The 19,564-nt window shown below is 47.1% G+C and overlaps 13 non-coding genes and 2 pseudogenes across 13 annotated transcripts; all 15 read right to left on the bottom strand.

Annotated features, from left to right (window-relative positions):
- Positions 1-1,095: 1,095 nt before the first annotated feature.
- LOC142278654 (U2 spliceosomal RNA) lies at positions 1,096-1,286 on the bottom strand. Its single transcript, XR_012741461.1, has one exon. It is a non-coding gene; the product is annotated as a U2 spliceosomal RNA (small nuclear RNA).
- A 1,117-nt stretch (positions 1,287-2,403) lies between these two features.
- LOC142278655 (U2 spliceosomal RNA) lies at positions 2,404-2,594 on the bottom strand. Its single transcript, XR_012741462.1, has one exon. It is a non-coding gene; the product is annotated as a U2 spliceosomal RNA (small nuclear RNA).
- A 1,117-nt stretch (positions 2,595-3,711) lies between these two features.
- Positions 3,712-3,902, bottom strand: LOC142278656 (U2 spliceosomal RNA). The gene has a single exon (XR_012741463.1). It is a non-coding gene; the product is annotated as a U2 spliceosomal RNA (small nuclear RNA).
- A 1,117-nt stretch (positions 3,903-5,019) lies between these two features.
- LOC142278657 (U2 spliceosomal RNA) lies at positions 5,020-5,210 on the bottom strand. The gene has a single exon (XR_012741464.1). It is a non-coding gene; the product is annotated as a U2 spliceosomal RNA (small nuclear RNA).
- A 1,117-nt stretch (positions 5,211-6,327) lies between these two features.
- On the bottom strand, positions 6,328-6,534 carry LOC142278644 (U2 spliceosomal RNA; annotated as a pseudogene).
- Positions 6,535-7,827: 1,293 nt separating this feature from the next.
- LOC142278658 (U2 spliceosomal RNA) lies at positions 7,828-8,018 on the bottom strand. Its single transcript, XR_012741465.1, has one exon. It is a non-coding gene; the product is annotated as a U2 spliceosomal RNA (small nuclear RNA).
- A 1,117-nt stretch (positions 8,019-9,135) lies between these two features.
- On the bottom strand, positions 9,136-9,331 carry LOC142278632 (U2 spliceosomal RNA). The gene has a single exon (XR_012741450.1). It is a non-coding gene; the product is annotated as a U2 spliceosomal RNA (small nuclear RNA).
- A 684-nt stretch (positions 9,332-10,015) lies between these two features.
- Positions 10,016-10,142, bottom strand: LOC142278646 (U2 spliceosomal RNA; annotated as a pseudogene).
- A 1,117-nt stretch (positions 10,143-11,259) lies between these two features.
- Positions 11,260-11,450, bottom strand: LOC142278661 (U2 spliceosomal RNA). Its single transcript, XR_012741467.1, has one exon. It is a non-coding gene; the product is annotated as a U2 spliceosomal RNA (small nuclear RNA).
- Positions 11,451-12,567: 1,117 nt separating this feature from the next.
- Positions 12,568-12,758, bottom strand: LOC142278662 (U2 spliceosomal RNA). The gene has a single exon (XR_012741468.1). It is a non-coding gene; the product is annotated as a U2 spliceosomal RNA (small nuclear RNA).
- A 1,117-nt stretch (positions 12,759-13,875) lies between these two features.
- LOC142278663 (U2 spliceosomal RNA) lies at positions 13,876-14,066 on the bottom strand. The gene has a single exon (XR_012741469.1). It is a non-coding gene; the product is annotated as a U2 spliceosomal RNA (small nuclear RNA).
- Positions 14,067-15,183: 1,117 nt separating this feature from the next.
- Positions 15,184-15,374, bottom strand: LOC142278664 (U2 spliceosomal RNA). The gene has a single exon (XR_012741470.1). It is a non-coding gene; the product is annotated as a U2 spliceosomal RNA (small nuclear RNA).
- Positions 15,375-16,491: 1,117 nt separating this feature from the next.
- On the bottom strand, positions 16,492-16,682 carry LOC142278665 (U2 spliceosomal RNA). The gene has a single exon (XR_012741471.1). It is a non-coding gene; the product is annotated as a U2 spliceosomal RNA (small nuclear RNA).
- Positions 16,683-17,799: 1,117 nt separating this feature from the next.
- LOC142278666 (U2 spliceosomal RNA) lies at positions 17,800-17,990 on the bottom strand. The gene has a single exon (XR_012741472.1). It is a non-coding gene; the product is annotated as a U2 spliceosomal RNA (small nuclear RNA).
- Positions 17,991-19,107: 1,117 nt separating this feature from the next.
- Positions 19,108-19,298, bottom strand: LOC142278667 (U2 spliceosomal RNA). The gene has a single exon (XR_012741473.1). It is a non-coding gene; the product is annotated as a U2 spliceosomal RNA (small nuclear RNA).
- Positions 19,299-19,564: the final 266 nt, after the last annotated feature.

Consider the following 19,564-nt stretch of genomic DNA (forward strand, 5'->3'; position numbering starts at 1 on the left):
GAGTGGCACCCTGGCCTATGCCGGACACATCTTAGGGAGAGAGAGCGAGAGGGAGACAAACCCACGCCTACACAAGACATTTTGTCACCCAAGCCAACCCTTGAAAAGGCTGCTTTGCAGAGCAAAAACAAGAAGAATGGTGCGTTTTGCAGCCGCCGCCCACTGCAATGAATCTGAATAACTCCTCCTTTAGGGCGCAAGCAACTCCCCTCCCCCTTGCAGTCTTTCCAATTCACGATACAAAAAGACGGACAGGACAGGTTGCCTGACTTTCTGTCACTGCCACCCTTTGCCATCCTTACCCGTAGAAAGCCCTTTCATCATCCCCAAACCCTAATCTTTTCCCTTTCCTTCCCAGCCCCCAAACCCTGCCCTCTGTACCTTTCTCACCACCCGCTTCCCTTCTCCTGTCATCCCCCTACCACCCGGGAAAAAAAGAGATTGCCCCCTCCTTCCACTAGCCCACCCTCCCACCCAAAGAACAACTTCTTCTGCGCAGCTTGTTTTCTAGGCAGCAGCGCTATTGTGATGTCATCGGGGGGCATTGTGACAAGCCGCCAGTGTTCCGTCTCTTCATGTTGTGCACTGTTCAAACCGAAAATACATCAACAGGCAGGCTACAGAAAAGCTTACTAACAAAGGTTAGAGAGGGGCTTTCTCAGAGGGCTTTTTACAGTTTGTCTATTCCCAATTAGCCGGTTTAGTATACTTAATGAAAGTACTAATTCTTTCATAGGCCGCCCATTCTTAGTATTTGACGTTCAGGTAACAACAGGTAACTTTATTTGGAGTGGAAGCAGAGAGATAACACCAGATGCCAATTGTAGATCCTCTCACACCTGTGGTCACTGCAGCATCTGACTCCACTTTGTCCAAAAGGGATCTATTCCATTCAATTACACATGATCTAGATTAGACTGACAACAAGATACTGCACGGGACATAGCAGAGTTGGTGAAGTTGAGTGGTGATGAGTTTGCTATTTGGATGAATAAAGCAAGTAAAAAGTGTGTTAGATAAAAATTCATTTCAATTCGCTAATCGGGCTAATATGAATCAGGTGAATCGAGTTCTGCTTTTGGAAACTGGGTTAAGAAGGGGTGCACCGTTCCTGGAGGTACTGCAATACCAGGTCAATGCGTGGAGTGGACAGAGCAAGCTCTTTTTCCATCTCCCTGTTCTAAAAATCCATTTAATATATGGTCCCCAGATAGGGGACGTATCAGATATTAAACTGATAAGAACAGATACTACACTTGATCTTAGCCAAAAGGCCGAGAAGCGATAACCAGAATTGGTTTGGGCCTCGAGTGGCACCCTGGCCTATGCCGGACACATCTTAGGGAGAGAGAGCGAGAGGGAGACAAACCCACGCCTACACAAGACATTTTGTCACCCAAGCCAACCCTTGAAAAGGCTGCTTTGCAGAGCAAAAACAAGAAGAATGGTGCGTTTTGCAGCCGCCGCCCACTGCAATGAATCTGAATAACTCCTCCTTTAGGGCGCAAGCAACTCCCCTCCCCCTTGCAGTCTTTCCAATTCACGATACAAAAAGACGGACAGGACAGGTTGCCTGACTTTCCGTCACTGCCACCCTTTGCCATCCTTACCCGTAGAAAGCCCTTTCATCATCCCCAAACCCTAATCTTTTCCCTTTCCTTCCCAGCCCCCAAACCCTGCCCTCTGTACCTTTCTCACCACCCGCTTCCCTTCTCCTGTCATCCCCCTACCACCCGGGAAAAAAAGAGATTGCCCCCTCCTTCCACTAGCCCACCCTCCCACCCAAAGAACAACTTCTTCTGCGCAGCTTGTTTTCTAGGCAGCAGCGCTATTGTGATGTCATCGGGGGGCATTGTGACAAGCCGCCAGTGTTCCGTCTCTTCATGTTGTGCACTGTTCAAACCGAAAATACATCAACAGGCAGGCTACAGAAAAGCTTACTAACAAAGGTTAGAGAGGGGCTTTCTCAGAGGGCTTTTTACAGTTTGTCTATTCCCAATTAGCCGGTTTAGTATACTTAATGAAAGTACTAATTCTTTCATAGGCCGCCCATTCTTAGTATTTGACGTTCAGGTAACAACAGGTAACTTTATTTGGAGTGGAAGCAGAGAGATAACACCAGATGCCAATTGTAGATCCTCTCACACCTGTGGTCACTGCAGCATCTGACTCCACTTTGTCCAAAAGGGATCTATTCCATTCAATTACACATGATCTAGATTAGACTGACAACAAGATACTGCACGGGACATAGCAGAGTTGGTGAAGTTGAGTGGTGATGAGTTTGCTATTTGGATGAATAAAGCAAGTAAAAAGTGTGTTAGATAAAAATTCATTTCAATTCGCTAATCGGGCTAATATGAATCAGGTGAATCGAGTTCTGCTTTTGGAAACTGGGTTAAGAAGGGGTGCACCGTTCCTGGAGGTACTGCAATACCAGGTCAATGCGTGGAGTGGACAGAGCAAGCTCTTTTTCCATCTCCCTGTTCTAAAAATCCATTTAATATATGGTCCCCAGATAGGGGACGTATCAGATATTAAACTGATAAGAACAGATACTACACTTGATCTTAGCCAAAAGGCCGAGAAGCGATAACCAGAATTGGTTTGGGCCTCGAGTGGCACCCTGGCCTATGCCGGACACATCTTAGGGAGAGAGAGCGAGAGGGAGACAAACCCACGCCTACACAAGACATTTTGTCACCCAAGCCAACCCTTGAAAAGGCTGCTTTGCAGAGCAAAAACAAGAAGAATGGTGCGTTTTGCAGCCGCCGCCCACTGCAATGAATCTGAATAACTCCTCCTTTAGGGCGCAAGCAACTCCCCTCCCCCTTGCAGTCTTTCCAATTCACGATACAAAAAGACGGACAGGACAGGTTGCCTGACTTTCCGTCACTGCCACCCTTTGCCATCCTTACCCGTAGAAAGCCCTTTCATCATCCCCAAACCCTAATCTTTTCCCTTTCCTTCCCAGCCCCCAAACCCTGCCCTCTGTACCTTTCTCACCACCCGCTTCCCTTCTCCTGTCATCCCCCTACCACCCGGGAAAAAAAGAGATTGCCCCCTCCTTCCACTAGCCCACCCTCCCACCCAAAGAACAACTTCTTCTGCGCAGCTTGTTTTCTAGGCAGCAGCGCTATTGTGATGTCATCGGGGGGCATTGTGACAAGCCGCCAGTGTTCCGTCTCTTCATGTTGTGCACTGTTCAAACCGAAAATACATCAACAGGCAGGCTACAGAAAAGCTTACTAACAAAGGTTAGAGAGGGGCTTTCTCAGAGGGCTTTTTACAGTTTGTCTATTCCCAATTAGCCGGTTTAGTATACTTAATGAAAGTACTAATTCTTTCATAGGCCGCCCATTCTTAGTATTTGACGTTCAGGTAACAACAGGTAACTTTATTTGGAGTGGAAGCAGAGAGATAACACCAGATGCCAATTGTAGATCCTCTCACACCTGTGGTCACTGCAGCATCTGACTCCACTTTGTCCAAAAGGGATCTATTCCATTCAATTACACATGATCTAGATTAGACTGACAACAAGATACTGCACGGGACATAGCAGAGTTGGTGAAGTTGAGTGGTGATGAGTTTGCTATTTGGATGAATAAAGCAAGTAAAAAGTGTGTTAGATAAAAATTCATTTCAATTCGCTAATCGGGCTAATATGAATCAGGTGAATCGAGTTCTGCTTTTGGAAACTGGGTTAAGAAGGGGTGCACCGTTCCTGGAGGTACTGCAATACCAGGTCAATGCGTGGAGTGGACAGAGCAAGCTCTTTTTCCATCTCCCTGTTCTAAAAATCCATTTAATATATGGTCCCCAGATAGGGGACGTATCAGATATTAAACTGATAAGAACAGATACTACACTTGATCTTAGCCAAAAGGCCGAGAAGCGATAACCAGAATTGGTTTGGGCCTCGAGTGGCACCCTGGCCTATGCCGGACACATCTTAGGGAGAGAGAGCGAGAGGGAGACAAACCCACGCCTACACAAGACATTTTGTCACCCAAGCCAACCCTTGAAAAGGCTGCTTTGCAGAGCAAAAACAAGAAGAATGGTGCGTTTTGCAGCCGCCGCCCACTGCAATGAATCTGAATAACTCCTCCTTTAGGGCGCAAGCAACTCCCCTCCCCCTTGCAGTCTTTCCAATTCACGATACAAAAAGACGGACAGGACAGGTTGCCTGACTTTCCGTCACTGCCACCCTTTGTCATCCTTACCCGTAGAAAGCCCTTTCATCATCCCCAAACCCTAATCTTTTCCCTTTCCTTCCCAGCCCCCAAACCCTGCCCTCTGTACCTTTCTCACCACCCGCTTCCCTTCTCCTGTCATCCCCCTACCACCCGGGAAAAAAAGAGATTGCCCCCTCCTTCCACTAGCCCACCCTCCCACCCAAAGAACAACTTCTTCTGCGCAGCTTGTTTTCTAGGCAGCAGCGCTATTGTGATGTCATCGGGGGGCATTGTGACAAGCCGCCAGTGTTCCGTCTCTTCATGTTGTGCACTGTTCAAACCGAAAATACATCAACAGGCAGGCTACAGAAAAGCTTACTAACAAAGGTTAGAGAGGGGCTTTCTCAGAGGGCTTTTTACAGTTTGTCTATTCCCAATTAGCCGGTTTAGTATACTTAATGAAAGTACTAATTCTTTCATAGGCCGCCCATTCTTAGTATTTGACGTTCAGGTAACAACAGGTAACTTTATTTGGAGTGGAAGCAGAGAGATAACACCAGATGCCAATTGTAGATCCTCTCACACCTGTGGTCACTGCAGCATCTGACTCCACTTTGTCCAAAAGGGATCTATTCCATTCAATTACACATGATCTAGATTAGACTGACAACAAGATACTGCACGGGACATAGCAGAGTTGGTGAAGTTGAGTGGTGATGAGTTTGCTATTTGGATGAATAAAGCAAGTAAAAAGTGTGTTAGATAAAAATTCATTTCAATTCGCTAATCGGGCTAATATGAATCAGGTGAATCGAGTTCTGCTTTTGGAAACTGGGTTAAGAAGGGGTGCACCGTTCCTGGAGGTACTGCAATACCAGGTCAATGCGTGGAGTGGACAGAGCAAGCTCTTTTTCCATCTCCCTGTTCTAAAAATCCATTTAATATATGGTCCCCAGATAGGGGACGTATCAGATATTAAACTGATAAGAACAGATACTACACTTGATCTTAGCCAAAAGGCCGAGAAGCGATAACCAGAATTGGTTTGGGCCTCGAGTGGCACCCTGGCCTATGCCGGACACATCTTAGGGAGAGAGAGCGAGAGGGAGACAAACCCACGCCTACACAAGACATTTTGTCACCCAAGCCAACCCTTGAAAAGGCTGCTTTGCAGAGCAAAAACAAGAAGAATGGTGCGTTTTGCAGCCGCCGCCCACTGCAATGAATCTGAATAACTCCTCCTTTAGGGCGCAAGCAACTCCCCTCCCCCTTGCAGTCTTTCCAATTCACGATACAAAAAGACGGACAGGACAGGTTGCCTGACTTTCCGTCACTGCCACCCTTTGCCATCCTTACCCGTAGAAAGCCCTTTCATCATCCCCAAACCCTAATCTTTTCCCTTTCCTTCCCAGCCCCCAAACCCTGCCCTCTGTACCTTTCTCACCACCCGCTTCCCTTCTCCTGTCATCCCCCTACCACCCGGGAAAAAAAGAGATTGCCCCCTCCTTCCACTAGCCCACCCTCCCACCCAAAGAACAACTTCTTCTGCGCAGCTTGTTTTCTAGGCAGCAGCGCTATTGTGATGTCATCGGGGGGCATTGTGACAAGCCGCCAGTGTTCCGTCTCTTCATGTTGTGCACTGTTCAAACCGAAAATACATCAACAGGCAGGCTACAGAAAAGCTTACTAACAAAGGTTAGAGAGGGGCTTTCTCAGAGGGCTTTTTACAGTTTGTCTATTCCCAATTAGCCGGTTTAGTATACTTAATGAAAGTACTAATTCTTTCATAGGCCGCCCATTCTTAGTATTTGACGTTCAGGTAACAACAGGTAACTTTATTTGGAGTGGAAGCAGAGAGATAACACCAGATGCCAATTGTAGATCCTCTCACACCTGTGGTCACTGCAGCATCTGACTCCACTTTGTCCAAAAGGGATCTATTCCATTCAATTACACATGATCTAGATTAGACTGACAACAAGATACTGCACGGGACATAGCAGAGTTGGTGAAGTTGAGTGGTGATGAGTTTGCTATTTGGATGAATAAAGCAAGTAAAAAGTGTGTTAGATAAAAATTCATTTCAATTCGCTAATCGGGCTAATATGAATCAGGTGAATCGAGTTCTGCTTTTGGAAACTGGGTTAAGAAGGGGTGCACCGTTCCTGGAGGTACTGCAATACCAGGTCAATGCGTGGAGTGGACAGAGCAAGCTCTTTTTCCATCTCCCTGTTCTAAAAATCCATTTAATATATGGTCCCCAGATAGGGGACGTATCAGATATTAAACTGATAAGAACAGATTTTTTTTTTTTTTTTTTTTTTTTTTTTTTTTGAAGGATGAGTTTGAAAATAATAAAGTGACCGCCTCTCGTTGCCCAGGTAACTGTCCATCACAAGAGGGCTATGACATCCTACGATGCACACTCCCCCAAGGCCAGCAGTTGTGCAATACCCTGGCACCTTTCAGCACCAACCAAGGTAGTACCCTCCCAAACTACACTTGATCTTAGCCAAAAGGCCGAGAAGCGATAACCAGAATTGGTTTGGGCCTCGAGTGGCACCCTGGCCTATGCCGGACACATCTTAGGGAGAGAGAGCGAGAGGGAGACAAACCCACGCCTACACAAGACATTTTGTCACCCAAGCCAACCCTTGAAAAGGCTGCTTTGCAGAGCAAAAACAAGAAGAATGGTGCGTTTTGCAGCCGCCGCCCACTGCAATGAATCTGAATAACTCCTCCTTTAGGGCGCAAGCAACTCCCCTCCCCCTTGCAGTCTTTCCAATTCACGATACAAAAAGACGGACAGGACAGGTTGCCTGACTTTCCGTCACTGCCACCCTTTGCCATCCTTACCCGTAGAAAGCCCTTTCATCATCCCCAAACCCTAATCTTTTCCCTTTCCTTCCCAGCCCCCAAACCCTGCCCTCTGTACCTTTCTCACCACCCGCTTCCCTTCTCCTGTCATCCCCCTACCACCCGGGAAAAAAAGAGATTGCCCCCTCCTTCCACTAGCCCACCCTCCCACCCAAAGAACAACTTCTTCTGCGCAGCTTGTTTTCTAGGCAGCAGCGCTATTGTGATGTCATCGGGGGGCATTGTGACAAGCCGCCAGTGTTCCGTCTCTTCATGTTGTGCACTGTTCAAACCGAAAATACATCAACAGGCAGGCTACAGAAAAGCTTACTAACAAAGGTTAGAGAGGGGCTTTCTCAGAGGGCTTTTTACAGTTTGTCTATTCCCAATTAGCCGGTTTAGTATACTTAATGAAAGTACTAATTCTTTCATAGGCCGCCCATTCTTAGTATTTGACGTTCAGGTAACAACAGGTAACTTTATTTGGAGTGGAAGCAGAGAGATAACACCAGATGCCAATTGTAGATCCTCTCACACCTGTGGTCACTGCAGCATCTGACTCCACTTTGTCCAAAAGGGATCTATTCCATTCAATTACACATGATCTAGATTAGACTGACAACAAGATACTGCACGGGACATAGCAGAGTTGGTGAAGTTGAGTGGTGATGAGTTTGCTATTTGGATGAATAAAGCAAGTAAAAAGTGTGTTAGATAAAAATTCATTTCAATTCGCTAATCGGGCTAATATGAATCAGGTGAATCGAGTTCTGCTTTTGGAAACTGGGTTAAGAAGGGGTGCACCGTTCCTGGAGGTACTGCAATACCAGGTCAATGCGTGGAGTGGACAGAGCAAGCTCTTTTTCCATCTCCCTGTTCTAAAAATCCATTTAATATATGGTCCCCAGATAGGGGACGTATCAGATATTAAACTGATAAGAACAGATACTACACTTGATCTTAGCCAAAAGGCCGAGAAGCGATAACCAGAATTGGTTTGGGCCTCGAGTGGCACCCTGGCCTATGCCGGACACATCTTAGGGAGAGAGAGCGAGAGGGAGACAAACCCACGCCTACACAAGACATTTTGTCACCCAAGCCAACCCTTGAAAAGGCTGCTTTGCAGAGCAAAAACAAGAAGAATGGTGCGTTTTGCAGCCGCCGCCCACTGCAATGAATCTGAATAACTCCTCCTTTAGGGCGCAAGCAACTCCCCTCCCCCTTGCAGTCTTTCCAATTCACGATACAAAAAGACGGACAGGACAGGTTGCCTGACTTTCCGTCACTGCCACCCCTTGCCATCCTTACCCGTAGAAAGCCCTTTCATCATCCCCAAACCCTAATCTTTTCCCTTTCCTTCCCAGCCCCCAAACCCTGCCCTCTGTACCTTTCTCACCACCCGCTTCCCTTCTCCTGTCATCCCCCTACCACCCGGGAAAAAAAGAGATTGCCCCCTCCTTCCACTAGCCCACCCTCCCACCCAAAGAACAACTTCTTCTGCGCAGCTTGTTTTCTAGGCAGCAGCGCTATTGTGATGTCATCGGGGGGCATTGTGACAAGCCGCCAGTGTTCCGTCTCTTCATGTTGTGCACTGTTCAAACCGAAAATACATCAACAGGCAGGCTACAGAAAAGCTTACTAACAAAGGTTAGAGAGGGGCTTTCTCAGAGGGCTTTTTACAGTTTGTCTATTCCCAATTAGCCGGTTTAGTATACTTAATGAAAGTACTAATTCTTTCATAGGCCGCCCATTCTTAGTATTTGACGTTCAGGTAACAACAGGTAACTTTATTTGGAGTGGAAGCAGAGAGATAACACCAGATGCCAATTGTAGATCCTCTCACACCTGTGGTCACTGCAGCATCTGACTCCACTTTGTCCAAAAGGGATCTATTCCATTCAATTACACATGATCTAGATTAGACTGACAACAAGATACTGCACGGGACATAGCAGAGTTGGTGAAGTTGAGTGGTGATGAGTTTGCTATTTGGATGAATAAAGCAAGTAAAAAGTGTGTTAGATAAAAATTCATTTCAATTCGCTAATCGGGCTAATATGAATCAGGTGAATCGAGTTCTGCTTTTGGAAACTGGGTTAAGAAGGGGTGCACCGTTCCTGGAGGTACTGCAATACCAGGTCAATGCGTGGAGTGGACAGAGCAAGCTCTTTTTCCATCTCCCTGTTCTAAAAATCCATTTAATATATGGTCCCCAGATAGGGGACGTATCAGATATTAAACTGATAAGAACAGATTTTGATTTAATGAAGCTTTCCAAAGCACCGCAAAAAATGCATGACCGAAGTCACACCAAAAACAGTGCAAAGGCTAGGATTCGTGTGGACCCCTCCGTGAGGAGAGGGTCCCCAAAAATCAACCCCGTCCCTCCGAGCCAGAAGGCCACAGCAAGGGTCAGGGATCTTCGGTGCTCCCCCAAGCCGAAGCCTGGTTGAGCCTTGTCGTTGCTCCCAGCGTCCACCCAGGCATCTTACCCAAGTGGAGTAGAGAGCTACTAGTTGTTGGTTTCGCAGCCGAAACTGCCCGGACCGTCAACCGGTGTTGGTTTCTCAGCCGAAGGCTAACCGGACCTCCAACCGGGTGTTGGTTTCTCAGCCGAAGCTGACCCGGACCTCCAACCGGGTGTTGGTTTCTCAGCCGAAGCTGACCCAGACCTCCAACCGGGTGTTGGTTTCTCAGCCGAAGCTGACCCGGACCTCCAACCGGGTGTTGGTTTCTCAGCCCAAAGCTGAACGGACCTCCGACCATGATTATAAAAATTTCCCTTCCTAGCCAGAAGGCCGGGATAGAGCAATATGCTCAGAAAGTATGAAAGGGCAAGGTACGGTGTGCTACAGAGCCCAAGGCTCGCCGGGGTCCCAAGCCAGCAAGCTCAGACTCACTCCAGGGTCGTCAGTCCTGGGGCACATTGCACCATAGCCCCCACACTTACTCAGTCTAATAGCCTCGATCCTGGTAGGGCCATGTTTTCCTCTAGATGAATATACTATACATCAAGAGTACTAGCAAGCGCAACCTTCCAGTGTGCATTGCATCTGCCGAGCCTCACAGATACTACACTTGATCTTAGCCAAAAGGCCGAGAAGCGATAACCAGAATTGGTTTGGGCCTCGAGTGGCACCCTGGCCTATGCCGGACACATCTTAGGGAGAGAGAGCGAGAGGGAGACAAACCCACGCCTACACAAGACATTTTGTCACCCAAGCCAACCCTTGAAAAGGCTGCTTTGCAGAGCAAAAACAAGAAGAATGGTGCGTTTTGCAGCCGCCGCCCACTGCAATGAATCTGAATAACTCCTCCTTTAGGGCGCAAGCAACTCCCCTCCCCCTTGCAGTCTTTCCAATTCACGATACAAAAAGACGGACAGGACAGGTTGCCTGACTTTCCGTCACTGCCACCCTTTGCCATCCTTACCCGTAGAAAGCCCTTTCATCATCCCCAAACCCTAATCTTTTCCCTTTCCTTCCCAGCCCCCAAACCCTGCCCTCTGTACCTTTCTCACCACCCGCTTCCCTTCTCCTGTCATCCCCCTACCACCCGGGAAAAAAAGAGATTGCCCCCTCCTTCCACTAGCCCACCCTCCCACCCAAAGAACAACTTCTTCTGCGCAGCTTGTTTTCTAGGCAGCAGCGCTATTGTGATGTCATCGGGGGGCATTGTGACAAGCCGCCAGTGTTCCGTCTCTTCATGTTGTGCACTGTTCAAACCGAAAATACATCAACAGGCAGGCTACAGAAAAGCTTACTAACAAAGGTTAGAGAGGGGCTTTCTCAGAGGGCTTTTTACAGTTTGTCTATTCCCAATTAGCCGGTTTAGTATACTTAATGAAAGTACTAATTCTTTCATAGGCCGCCCATTCTTAGTATTTGACGTTCAGGTAACAACAGGTAACTTTATTTGGAGTGGAAGCAGAGAGATAACACCAGATGCCAATTGTAGATCCTCTCACACCTGTGGTCACTGCAGCATCTGACTCCACTTTGTCCAAAAGGGATCTATTCCATTCAATTACACATGATCTAGATTAGACTGACAACAAGATACTGCACGGGACATAGCAGAGTTGGTGAAGTTGAGTGGTGATGAGTTTGCTATTTGGATGAATAAAGCAAGTAAAAAGTGTGTTAGATAAAAATTCATTTCAATTCGCTAATCGGGCTAATATGAATCAGGTGAATCGAGTTCTGCTTTTGGAAACTGGGTTAAGAAGGGGTGCACCGTTCCTGGAGGTACTGCAATACCAGGTCAATGCGTGGAGTGGACAGAGCAAGCTCTTTTTCCATCTCCCTGTTCTAAAAATCCATTTAATATATGGTCCCCAGATAGGGGACGTATCAGATATTAAACTGATAAGAACAGATACTACACTTGATCTTAGCCAAAAGGCCGAGAAGCGATAACCAGAATTGGTTTGGGCCTCGAGTGGCACCCTGGCCTATGCCGGACACATCTTAGGGAGAGAGAGCGAGAGGGAGACAAACCCACGCCTACACAAGACATTTTGTCACCCAAGCCAACCCTTGAAAAGGCTGCTTTGCAGAGCAAAAACAAGAAGAATGGTGCGTTTTGCAGCCGCCGCCCACTGCAATGAATCTGAATAACTCCTCCTTTAGGGCGCAAGCAACTCCCCTCCCCCTTGCAGTCTTTCCAATTCACGATACAAAAAGACGGACAGGACAGGTTGCCTGACTTTCCGTCACTGCCACCCTTTGCCATCCTTACCCGTAGAAAGCCCTTTCATCATCCCCAAACCCTAATCTTTTCCCTTTCCTTCCCAGCCCCCAAACCCTGCCCTCTGTACCTTTCTCACCACCCGCTTCCCTTCTCCTGTCATCCCCCTACCACCCGGGAAAAAAAGAGATTGCCCCCTCCTTCCACTAGCCCACCCTCCCACCCAAAGAACAACTTCTTCTGCGCAGCTTGTTTTCTAGGCAGCAGCGCTATTGTGATGTCATCGGGGGGCATTGTGACAAGCCGCCAGTGTTCCGTCTCTTCATGTTGTGCACTGTTCAAACCGAAAATACATCAACAGGCAGGCTACAGAAAAGCTTACTAACAAAGGTTAGAGAGGGGCTTTCTCAGAGGGCTTTTTACAGTTTGTCTATTCCCAATTAGCCGGTTTAGTATACTTAATGAAAGTACTAATTCTTTCATAGGCCGCCCATTCTTAGTATTTGACGTTCAGGTAACAACAGGTAACTTTATTTGGAGTGGAAGCAGAGAGATAACACCAGATGCCAATTGTAGATCCTCTCACACCTGTGGTCACTGCAGCATCTGACTCCACTTTGTCCAAAAGGGATCTATTCCATTCAATTACACATGATCTAGATTAGACTGACAACAAGATACTGCACGGGACATAGCAGAGTTGGTGAAGTTGAGTGGTGATGAGTTTGCTATTTGGATGAATAAAGCAAGTAAAAAGTGTGTTAGATAAAAATTCATTTCAATTCGCTAATCGGGCTAATATGAATCAGGTGAATCGAGTTCTGCTTTTGGAAACTGGGTTAAGAAGGGGTGCACCGTTCCTGGAGGTACTGCAATACCAGGTCAATGCGTGGAGTGGACAGAGCAAGCTCTTTTTCCATCTCCCTGTTCTAAAAATCCATTTAATATATGGTCCCCAGATAGGGGACGTATCAGATATTAAACTGATAAGAACAGATACTACACTTGATCTTAGCCAAAAGGCCGAGAAGCGATAACCAGAATTGGTTTGGGCCTCGAGTGGCACCCTGGCCTATGCCGGACACATCTTAGGGAGAGAGAGCGAGAGGGAGACAAACCCACGCCTACACAAGACATTTTGTCACCCAAGCCAACCCTTGAAAAGGCTGCTTTGCAGAGCAAAAACAAGAAGAATGGTGCGTTTTGCAGCCGCCGCCCACTGCAATGAATCTGAATAACTCCTCCTTTAGGGCGCAAGCAACTCCCCTCCCCCTTGCAGTCTTTCCAATTCACGATACAAAAAGACGGACAGGACAGGTTGCCTGACTTTCCGTCACTGCCACCCTTTGCCATCCTTACCCGTAGAAAGCCCTTTCATCATCCCCAAACCCTAATCTTTTCCCTTTCCTTCCCAGCCCCCAAACCCTGCCCTCTGTACCTTTCTCACCACCCGCTTCCCTTCTCCTGTCATCCCCCTACCACCCGGGAAAAAAAGAGATTGCCCCCTCCTTCCACTAGCCCACCCTCCCACCCAAAGAACAACTTCTTCTGCGCAGCTTGTTTTCTAGGCAGCAGCGCTATTGTGATGTCATCGGGGGGCATTGTGACAAGCCGCCAGTGTTCCGTCTCTTCATGTTGTGCACTGTTCAAACCGAAAATACATCAACAGGCAGGCTACAGAAAAGCTTACTAACAAAGGTTAGAGAGGGGCTTTCTCAGAGGGCTTTTTACAGTTTGTCTATTCCCAATTAGCCGGTTTAGTATACTTAATGAAAGTACTAATTCTTTCATAGGCCGCCCATTCTTAGTATTTGACGTTCAGGTAACAACAGGTAACTTTATTTGGAGTGGAAGCAGAGAGATAACACCAGATGCCAATTGTAGATCCTCTCACACCTGTGGTCACTGCAGCATCTGACTCCACTTTGTCCAAAAGGGATCTATTCCATTCAATTACACATGATCTAGATTAGACTGACAACAAGATACTGCACGGGACATAGCAGAGTTGGTGAAGTTGAGTGGTGATGAGTTTGCTATTTGGATGAATAAAGCAAGTAAAAAGTGTGTTAGATAAAAATTCATTTCAATTCGCTAATCGGGCTAATATGAATCAGGTGAATCGAGTTCTGCTTTTGGAAACTGGGTTAAGAAGGGGTGCACCGTTCCTGGAGGTACTGCAATACCAGGTCAATGCGTGGAGTGGACAGAGCAAGCTCTTTTTCCATCTCCCTGTTCTAAAAATCCATTTAATATATGGTCCCCAGATAGGGGACGTATCAGATATTAAACTGATAAGAACAGATACTACACTTGATCTTAGCCAAAAGGCCGAGAAGCGATAACCAGAATTGGTTTGGGCCTCGAGTGGCACCCTGGCCTATGCCGGACACATCTTAGGGAGAGAGAGCGAGAGGGAGACAAACCCACGCCTACACAAGACATTTTGTCACCCAAGCCAACCCTTGAAAAGGCTGCTTTGCAGAGCAAAAACAAGAAGAATGGTGCGTTTTGCAGCCGCCGCCCACTGCAATGAATCTGAATAACTCCTCCTTTAGGGCGCAAGCAACTCCCCTCCCCCTTGCAGTCTTTCCAATTCACGATACAAAAAGACGGACAGGACAGGTTGCCTGACTTTCCGTCACTGCCACCCTTTGCCATCCTTACCCGTAGAAAGCCCTTTCATCATCCCCAAACCCTAATCTTTTCCCTTTCCTTCCCAGCCCCCAAACCCTGCCCTCTGTACCTTTCTCACCACCCGCTTCCCTTCTCCTGTCATCCCCCTACCACCCGGGAAAAAAAGAGATTGCCCCCTCCTTCCACTAGCCCACCCTCCCACCCAAAGAACAACTTCTTCTGCGCAGCTTGTTTTCTAGGCAGCAGCGCTATTGTGATGTCATCGGGGGGCATTGTGACAAGCCGCCAGTGTTCCGTCTCTTCATGTTGTGCACTGTTCAAACCGAAAATACATCAACAGGCAGGCTACAGAAAAGCTTACTAACAAAGGTTAGAGAGGGGCTTTCTCAGAGGGCTTTTTACAGTTTGTCTATTCCCAATTAGCCGGTTTAGTATACTTAATGAAAGTACTAATTCTTTCATAGGCCGCCCATTCTTAGTATTTGACGTTCAGGTAACAACAGGTAACTTTATTTGGAGTGGAAGCAGAGAGATAACACCAGATGCCAATTGTAGATCCTCTCACACCTGTGGTCACTGCAGCATCTGACTCCACTTTGTCCAAAAGGGATCTATTCCATTCAATTACACATGATCTAGATTAGACTGACAACAAGATACTGCACGGGACATAGCAGAGTTGGTGAAGTTGAGTGGTGATGAGTTTGCTATTTGGATGAATAAAGCAAGTAAAAAGTGTGTTAGATAAAAATTCATTTCAATTCGCTAATCGGGCTAATATGAATCAGGTGAATCGAGTTCTGCTTTTGGAAACTGGGTTAAGAAGGGGTGCACCGTTCCTGGAGGTACTGCAATACCAGGTCAATGCGTGGAGTGGACAGAGCAAGCTCTTTTTCCATCTCCCTGTTCTAAAAATCCATTTAATATATGGTCCCCAGATAGGGGACGTATCAGATATTAAACTGATAAGAACAGATACTACACTTGATCTTAGCCAAAAGGCCGAGAAGCGATAACCAGAATTGGTTTGGGCCTCGAGTGGCACCCTGGCCTATGCCGGACACATCTTAGGGAGAGAGAGCGAGAGGGAGACAAACCCACGCCTACACAAGACATTTTGTCACCCAAGCCAACCCTTGAAAAGGCTGCTTTGCAGAGCAAAAACAAGAAGAATGGTGCGTTTTGCAGCCGCCGCCCACTGCAATGAATCTGAATAACTCCTCCTTTAGGGCGCAAGCAACTCCCCTCCCCCTTGCAGTCTTTCCAATTCACGATACAAAAAGACGGACAGGACAGGTTGCCTGACTTTCCGTCACTGCCACCCCTTGCCATCCTTACCCGTAGAAAGCCCTTTCATCATCCCCAAACCCTAATCTTTTCCCTTTCCTTCCCAGCCCCCAAACCCTGCCCTCTGTACCTTTCTCACCACCCGCTTCCCTTCTCCTGTCATCCCCCTACCACCCGGGAAAAAAAGAGATTGCCCCCTCCTTCCACTAGCCCACCCTCCCACCCAAAGAACAACTTCTTCTGCGCAGCTTGTTTTCTAGGCAGCAGCGCTATTGTGATGTCATCGGGGGGCATTGTGACAAGCCGCCAGTGTTCCGTCTCTTCATGTTGTGCACTGTTCAAACCGAAAATACATCAACAGGCAGGCTACAGAAAAGCTTACTAACAAAGGTTAGAGAGGGGCTTTCTCAGAGGGCTTTTTACAGTTTGTCTATTCCCAATTAGCCGGTTTAGTATACTTAATGAAAGTACTAATTCTTTCATAGGCCGCCCATTCTTAGTATTTGACGTTCAGGTAACAACAGGTAACTTTATTTGGAGTGGAAGCAGAGAGATAACACCAGATGCCAATTGTAGATCCTCTCACACCTGTGGTCACTGCAGCATCTGACTCCACTTTGTCCAAAAGGGATCTATTCCATTCAATTACACATGATCTAGATTAGACTGACAACAAGATACTGCACGGGACATAGCAGAGTTGGTGAAGTTGAGTGGTGATGAGTTTGCTATTTGGATGAATAAAGCAAGTAAAAAGTGTGTTAGATAAAAATTCATTTCAATTCGCTAATCGGGCTAATATGAATCAGGTGAATCGAGTTCTGCTTTTGGAAACTGGGTTAAGAAGGGGTGCACCGTTCCTGGAGGTACTGCAATACCAGGTCAATGCGTGGAGTGGACAGAGCAAGCTCTTTTTCCATCTCCCTGTTCTAAAAATCCATTTAATATATGGTCCCCAGATAGGGGACGTATCAGATATTAAACTGATAAGAACAGATACTACACTTGATCTTAGCCAAAAGGCCGAGAAGCGATAACCAGAATTGGTTTGGGCCTCGAGTGGCACCCTGGCCTATGCCGGACACATCTTAGGGAGAGAGAGCGAGAGGGAGACAAACCCACGCCTACACAAGACATTTTGTCACCCAAGCCAACCCTTGAAAAGGCTGCTTTGCAGAGCAAAAACAAGAAGAATGGTGCGTTTTGCAGCCGCCGCCCACTGCAATGAATCTGAATAACTCCTCCTTTAGGGCGCAAGCAACTCCCCTCCCCCTTGCAGTCTTTCCAATTCACGATACAAAAAGACGGACAGGACAGGTTGCCTGACTTTCCGTCACTGCCACCCTTTGCCATCCTTACCCGTAGAAAGCCCTTTCATCATCCCCAAACCCTAATCTTTTCCCTTTCCTTCCCAGCCCCCAAACCCTGCCCTCTGTACCTTTCTCACCACCCGCTTCCCTTCTCCTGTCATCCCCCTACCACCCGGGAAAAAAAGAGATTGCCCCCTCCTTCCACTAGCCCACCCTCCCACCCAAAGAACAACTTCTTCTGCGCAGCTTGTTTTCTAGGCAGCAGTGCTATTGTGATGTCATCGGGGGGCATTGTGACAAGCCGCCAGTGTTCCGTCTCTTCATGTTGTGCACTGTTCAAACCGAAAATACATCAACAGGCAGGCTACAGAAAAGCTTACTAACAAAGGTTAGAGAGGGGCTTTCTCAGAGGGCTTTTTACAGTTTATCTATTCCCAATTAGCCGGTTTAGTATACTTAATGAAAGTACTAATTCTTTCATAGGCCGCCCATTCTTAGTATTTGACGTTCAGGTAACAACAGGTAACTTTATTTGGAGTGGAAGCAGAGAGATAACACCAGATGCCAATTGTAGATCCTCTCACACCTGTGGTCACTGCAGCATCTGACTCCACTTTGTCCAAAAGGGATCTATTCCATTCAATTACACATGATCTAGATTAGACTGACAACAAGATACTGCACGGGACATAGCAGAGTTGGTGAAGTTGAGTGGTGATGAGTTTGCTATTTGGATGAATAAAGCAAGTAAAAAGTGTGTTAGATAAAAATTCATTTCAATTCGCTAATCGGGCTAATATGAATCAGGTGAATCGAGTTCTGCTTTTGGAAACTGGGTTAAGAAGGGGTGCACCGTTCCTGGAGGTACTGCAATACCAGGTCAATGCGTGGAGTGGACAGAGCAAGCTCTTTTTCCATCTCCCTGTTCTAAAAATCCATTTAATATATGGTCCCCAGATAGGGGACGTATCAGATATTAAACTGATAAGAACAGATACTACACTTGATCTTAGCCAAAAGGCCGAGAAGCGATAACCAGAATTGGTTTGGGCCTCGAGTGGCACCCTGGCCTATGCCGGACACATCTTAGGGAGAGAGAGCGAGAGGGAGACAAACCCACGCCTACACAAGACATTTTGTCACCCAAGCCAACCCTTGAAAAGGCTGCTTTGCAGAGCAAAAACAAGAAGAATGGTGCGTTTTGCAGCCGCCGCCCACTGCAATGAATCTGAATAACTCCTCCTTTAGGGCGCAAGCAACTCCCCTCCCCCTTGCAGTCTTTCCAATTCACGATACAAAAAGACGGACAGGACAGGTTGCCTGACTTTCCGTCACTGCCACCCTTTGCCATCCTTACCCGTAGAAAGCCCTTTCATCATCCCCAAACCCTAATCTTTTCCCTTTCCTTCCCAGCCCCCAAACCCTGCCCTCTGTACCTTTCTCACCACCCGCTTCCCTTCTCCTGTCATCCCCCTACCACCCGGGAAAAAAAGAGATTGCCCCCTCCTTCCACTAGCCCACCCTCCCACCCAAAGAACAACTTCTTCTGCGCAGCTTGTTTTCTAGGCAGCAGCGCTATTGTGATGTCATCGGGGGGCATTGTGACAAGCCGCCAGTGTTCCGTCTCTTCATGTTGTGCACTGTTCAAACCGAAAATACATCAACAGGCAGGCTACAGAAAAGCTTACTAACAAAGGTTAGAGAGGGGCTTTCTCAGAGGGCTTTTTACAGTTTGTCTATTCCCAATTAGCCGGTTTAGTATACTTAATGAAAGTACTAATTCTTTCATAGGCCGCCCATTCTTAGTATTTGACGTTCAGGTAACAACAGGTAACTTTATTTGGAGTGGAAGCAGAGAGATAACACCAGATGCCAATTGTAGATCCTCTCACACCTGTGGTCACTGCAGCATCTGACTCCACTTTGTCCAAAAGGGATCTATTCCATTCAATTACACATGATCTAGATTAGACTGACAACAAGATACTGCACGGGACATAGCAGAGTTGGTGAAGTTGAGTGGTGATGAGTTTGCTATTTGGATGAATAAAGCAAGTAAAAAGTGTGTTAGATAAAAATTCATTTCAATTCGCTAATCGGGCTAATATGAATCAGGTGAATCGAGTTCTGCTTTTGGAAACTGGGTTAAGAAGGGGTGCACCGTTCCTGGAGGTACTGCAATACCAGGTCAATGCGTGGAGTGGACAGAGCAAGCTCTTTTTCCATCTCCCTGTTCTAAAAATCCATTTAATATATGGTCCCCAGATAGGGGACGTATCAGATATTAAACTGATAAGAACAGATACTACACTTGATCTTAGCCAAAAGGCCGAGAAGCGATAACCAGAATTGGTTTGGGCCTCGAGTGGCACCCTGGCCTATGCCGGACACATCTTAGGGAGAGAGAGCGAGAGGGAGACAAACCCACGCCTACACAAGACATTTTGTCACCCAAGCCAACCCTTGAAAAGGCTGCTTTGCAGAGCAAAAACAAGAAGAATGGTGCGTTTTGCAGCCGCCGCCCACTGCAATGAATCTGAATAACTCCTCCTTTAGGGCGCAAGCAACTCCCCTCCCCCTTGCAGTCTTTCCAATTCACGATACAAA

The sequence above is a fragment of the Anomaloglossus baeobatrachus genome, unplaced genomic scaffold (assembly GCF_048569485.1).
Source record: "Anomaloglossus baeobatrachus isolate aAnoBae1 unplaced genomic scaffold, aAnoBae1.hap1 Scaffold_419, whole genome shotgun sequence".
Classification (NCBI taxonomy): Eukaryota; Metazoa; Chordata; class Amphibia; order Anura; family Aromobatidae; genus Anomaloglossus; species Anomaloglossus baeobatrachus.